The following is a 6,029-nucleotide window of genomic DNA, read 5'->3' as shown; positions in this document are numbered from 1 at the left end:
ATAGGAAGCTGCCATATACTGAGTCAGACCATTGGTCTATCTAGCTCAGTATTGCCTTCACAGACTGGCAGCGGCTTCTCCAAGGTTGCAGGCAGGAATCTCTCTCAGCCCTATCTTGGAGAAGCTGCCAGGGAGGGAACTTGGAACCTTCTGCTCTTCCCAGAGCAGCTTCATCCCCTGAGGGGAATCTCTTGCAGTGCTCACACATCAAGTCTCCCATTCATATGCAACCAGGGCAGACCCTGCTTAGCTATGGGGACAAGTCATGCTTGCTACCACAAGACCAGCTCTCCTCTCTCTCTGTGGAAAGGTTTTTACGCTGGTGCTGATTGGGGTGCTTTATGTGGGGGTGGGGGTGGGAGGAAGCCCCAAGGGATTAATGACTGAGCTGTACTAAAATGAATGACAAGAATGCCCACTGAATACAGTGGGTGCTCCCTGAAGATCCACTGGAAAATACCCTGTTTCCGGTATAGGGAGCCATGAATACCAAGTGACATGCTTGGCTTCTAATGTATTAGCATTAGTCTAATGCTATTACACTTCTAATGTATTAGCATTAGTCACTAATGCTAATACATGCATTATTTTTTAGTATGGCCCTTCATAACAATAAGATATGATAATAGTAAAGTACATAAAACAAGTTTGAAAATCAAGGATAGCCTAAAAGAGAGCCTGCAACTATTGTATAGCAAAGCGTATGCCTTGCCTAGTATCTCTTCTCTCCTGCCCACCGCACAAAGCCGATCTAGTCCAGCATCCTGCTTCCCATAGTAGCCAACCAGATATCTCTGGGAAGCCCACAAGCAGAAGATGATGGTGCACTCCCTCTTGCTGTTGCACCTCTGCACTGGTATTCAGAAGCATCCTACCTCTGCATGCATGGTTATCCCCTGACCTTCACATTAAACCGCAAAACGTACTCTGTCTTGCACCTTTTGATGGCTTAAAATTAATTTTTGTAATGGAGAGGTTTAAAATAGGATTTCCAAATCCTCCTCATTCTAATCTAGCCTTCTCTCCATTGCTGCTTCTTAAAATAACAAGGTAGTGCTGCTCAACTCTGTATAATTCCAACAGGGAAAAGATAGGTTGACACCAATGGGATAAGAAGCTCCTGTTATCACAAGAGCCTTGGAAATATGATAGAAACTTCTCAGTACTGGGATATTTAGAGATCGGCTCCCAGTCTGGTCTCCTGACTGGATTCTGGGGATGTTATAAGCTTCCTGCCTTTGGGTACCATCAGTTCCAGAAACTTCAGGCCTAGTTTGTCCTGAGCCAGTAGCCACAATCAACCTCCACACAACTAGAAGGCATTGCTTCTAGGTTAGAGGGCACAACATCCAGGCAAACATGAGCCTTGGCAACTGTGTGTGTGTGTGTGTGTGTGTGTGTGTTTTAAAGTAACCATCTTTTAAAGTTTATCACTATAAGCCTGAGGGTTAGGAAGTTTATCAACAATGAGAGCTAGGAACTTGAGCTTTTAAAATGAAGTTTGGGGTTCTGATAAATCAGCAGAATGCATTTGCTAGCATGCTGGAAACTGATAGCCTGGGTTTATGGTGTAATAGCAACCACATAGTAAATACATGCCTCTGGTTTGGGGGGAGCGGGGTGGAACACCAAATCCCAGACAAATAGCTTGTGTTGTCCTCAGACTACATTATACTTGTGCCAGAGTGCCCCAGTCTCTTTCCAGCTTCCCAAACCCCCTTCTCTTAATCCAAAGATCATCTAAGGGAATTTAGGCCAGAGGTCAGTACAGTATTTTGAGATTCACTGTACATATTGCATAAGCCACCAATCAATGGAAGATTTCCCAGAAAGTAAATGTCACACCCAGCTCACATGCTAACAAGAAGCAAAATGGTATGACTGACTTTACCTAGGCTAGATTGACCATACTGCTTGTGACTGCAGAGATACAGACCCTGGATAAGCCAAGGAGGCTACAGAGGTCTTGCAGAAAGTGCCCGTGTACTCTCAACCCCATCATTATAACTTTGAAGACTATGAACTTCTTTTGTTTTTAAAACATTAAAGCTGAGGGCAAAAGTAGATAATGTGCAGGAGATGTTAGCAGTCTCCCAACATTTTTTACAAAATGAAATACAGCTGCAGATTTGATCAGAGCAGCATTGAGGGGAAGAGAGTGCTTCATCGTTTTTTCCACAAGCCATGTTCCTATCAGAATCATATTGCTGTGATACATCTAGTGGTACTCAGTCCTTAGTGTGTGCTGAGGACTGCAGCCTTAGAGTGCAATCCATTTTTCAGGGGGAGACTGAAAAATAACATGTTGAGTGCTACACTTGTTTTGCAGATTTTAAAAAAGTTTTACATTTTTGTGCAACTTTGTTTTACTATGCATAAAATAGAAATGTTTTGTATTTTGTGCTCATAATTAATCAGGATATGTTTGTAATTAATAGAATATAGCAATAGCAGCAATAGCACTTACATTTATATACTCTCTATACCTGGAAGCTCTCTAAGCGGTTTACAGTGATTTAGCATATTGCCCCCCAACATTCTGGGTACTCATTTTACCAACCTCGGAAAGATGGAAGGCTGAGTCAACCTTGAGCCCTTGGTCAGGATTGAACTTGCAACCTTCTGGTTACAGGGCAGCAGATTTACCACTGCGCCACCAGGGGCTCCTTTTTAAATATAAACAGTGATGGGAATGTGTTTGAAGTTTTGCCTATCTATTTGTTTATAGGTTCCTCTGATAAATGGCTACTTTGGGCCCAACACTAACATTGGGTTCTTTGTTGCATACCTGTGTATTACAATCATGCTTTAAGGGATTGTTGTGCCAGCTACATTACACTAGCACATTGTTGGGAATATGGGAAATCATATTTTTAAAAATTGATCCAAGTGAATGAATATCTGGATTATGAATCAAGTGCCATTTTAAGAACTTAAAAATCTGGTGTTCCTCCAAAATCCAATTCCATTCATATTTGCTCAGAAAAGTCTTATTGAGTTCAGTGGAAATTCCTCTGAAGTCAATTTGCACAGGACTGCTGCCTAAGACCAGTGTATATTCCTGATCCTTTGGCAACTTGGCTCCAGCCACAGTTAGTTCAGAAGCCATGGGAAAGAGCTAGTGAGAATAACTCTGCTCTCAAAAGGGTTGTGGTCAGTGGCTTGTGGTTCTTTTCAGCTGCACAATGATCCCCTTAGACTGCATATGCACTCATTAAAATCTGCTAATGGGTTTAACAAAGAGTTAACCCATTGGAGCGCATACAATCTGGATAACCTGCGCCATGTCATAGTTCAGTTCTGTGTCAGCTGATGTCCAACTTCACTAGCAGGGTCCACATAGCTGACAGATCTGCATAATCACTGGAGTGAGGGTGTCCTGGTGTCTATGTGACATCCACAGCAGTTATGCCAGTGGGAGCGTTTGTGCTGTTTTTGGTCTTCAAACTGGGAGCCTCACTTTTGGTTTTTGCTGCCTTGATATGTGGCAACAGAAGGTGTAGACACCTGTGAATACACAAGCACATACTCCAGCAATGTAACATATTGCAACACTATTGCCACCAAGTGGCAGTGTTCGGAATAACCATCAATCTTCTTGGCTATCAAGACTTAATGTATTGCCAGCCATGGGTGGTATTTTGAATTTACTGGATGGCTAAATTTCATTTGACAGATGGTTTTGCCCATCACCTAGACATCACAACGACATCTTTTCCTGGTACTTGGGCATTCTGTCTGTGCTTTTAGACTAACCCACAGAACTCCAGTCAGAGGTGCACCTAGGTAATTTTGGAGCCTGGACCTAAAGGCCCTTGGAGGCCCCCCCCCCCCCCCCGCTGCGTTCAGCATCATTTTTTAACATGTAGGTTCTTTAGGGCACAAACCACACCACCCAGGACAGACTAAATAGGATTTGGGGGCCCAATGGGGTCTAGAGGCCCTGGACTTTGGCCCCAAAGTCCAGAGGTAAGAGTGCCTCTGTCACCAGCCATGTGGGCTAATCACAGATGAGTGCTTAGCATTCTTCATAAATTCCTCTCTGGACAACTGCCACATATTCACAAGGCAGTACTTGCATCTCCTATCTAACAAGCAGTCATTAAATAAACTGTTCAGATATCAATCTGTTCATCCTATTCCTCTCCTGTCATTGGATATCTTGAGGATGCTACAATATGTGCCAAGTTATGTCTTCCAGTTGTGTTGAGGCTGATTGTGGCTACTACTGATCTAGTCCTTTCTGTCTTGGATCCACCTCATGGACACACCCAGCCATTTTTACCTTGGTTTATTGTTCACTAGCAAAGAGATCCCTACTGCCTGGCCAAAGGAACAACAAACTACTTCGCTGTACAGGATCTTCCATCTTAGGTTCCAAGGTTTGGAGGAACGGAAATCAGCTGGATTCTATCAACCTGCCAGAGCTTCAACAACTGCTCCTTAATTGTGACATTTTGATTCCAACTTTCCTTCAAGGATTCTTGCCCCCACCATTTTATCCTCACAACACCCCTGTGAGGTAGATTAGGCTAAGAGATAATGCATGGCCCAAGACCATCTGGTGAGCTATTTGAACAGGGGTGGTTTGTTGATCAACACTGCATCATTCTGCCTCTCTAACTCTCTTCAACTTCCCGTGGACAGAACTTTCATCCTAACTGCAAAGGCCCAACAGCTGGGAGGAAGGAATAGATCAGCCTGGCTGTGCCCTCCTGTTATAGCTTCCACAGCTGCATCGAACAGGGGTCACCAGATCTTTGCTTTGCCCATGTAAAACTAATATCTAGGTGAGAAATACAACATTGTGGTTTCTCCTAGTTGTTTCTTCTCTAGTCTTTTTGTACCTGCTGCAGCAAACAGGAATACAAGGAGTCTTGGAGCAAAAGGCTAAGAATGTAGAATTTAAATGTGTTCCTGCATAATTTTATTACAGGAAAAAAATGGGAACTGAGATGTAAGGGTTACGATAGGAATAAGTGGTCAGGTAGGTAGGAAACAGGTGTTCCCCCCTCCCTTTGCACTTTCAAAGTGTCTTGTTAGACCTGTTTTTCTCACTATCCTTTTGCATCAGCATTGCTACAGCCATTTCGGATGTTTAAGAAGTGAGCATGCAAGTGAAAAATTCCTCCACCAGTTCCAGCTTCTTCCTGCAAGAGTCCAGAGTCAAACCTGCAGCATATCTTGAACCAGTGACCTGTGAGCTGTCAGGAAGGGATTTAGCTTGCGTGCTTTGTCCAAACAGAGAAAATGAAAAGAAAGTAGGCATTTCAGCCAAGGAAGTAATAGGCTTCAGCAGACTAAAGCAGGTCAGCTGACTTATACACACACACTCTCTCTCTCTCTTTTTAATAAGAATACTTGTTCTGTAGAACAAAAAATATTACTTACTCAGTTTATGTGCAGGCAAACAAACATGTGGCTTAATGCTAGAATAACACAAAGCAGAAACTGAAAGGAACTGGGGTGGGGGCGAGGAGTCTAAGGATGAAGTTTTGCTCCAGCCTAAAATAATCGGTTCTACCTGTGTTTGTGTGGTTGGGTTGGGATTTAGGGGGGTGGGGGGGCATAATTAAAAATATTCTAAAAATAGCTTCTAAATGTAATCCTTTAAAGTCAAATTATTACACTACCTATTATGATTTCTGTTCAGGTTTCCTTTCTGGTCTGAGCAATTAAGAGACCTCTTCTTGCAGGCTGCAGACAGGGCCGGATTAAGCTAGTGTGGGGCCTGTAGCATATGTTATGAAGGGGCCCCAAATTAAAAAAAAATGCACATAAATATTGAAACATAAATTATTTACTTGCATAGTAAAGTAATTCAATTTTTTAATTTGCCTAGTACCCCCCCAACCACCCCATGCCTCCACTCAGCTGAGCCAGCCAGTCAACAAACTTTGCAAAACACACACACACGTTTGTGACTCCTGACCATGGGTTCTCCTTTGGAGTTATTTTCACAAAGAGAAAGGGGGTGGGGAACAAAACGCTGAATGTTTAAATTAAAAGGTTCTCAGGAATTCTGTACT

Source organism: Hemicordylus capensis, chromosome 2, assembly GCF_027244095.1.
Source record: "Hemicordylus capensis ecotype Gifberg chromosome 2, rHemCap1.1.pri, whole genome shotgun sequence".
Classification (NCBI taxonomy): domain Eukaryota; kingdom Metazoa; phylum Chordata; class Lepidosauria; order Squamata; family Cordylidae; genus Hemicordylus; species Hemicordylus capensis.
This window is presented reverse-complemented; position numbering follows the sequence as displayed.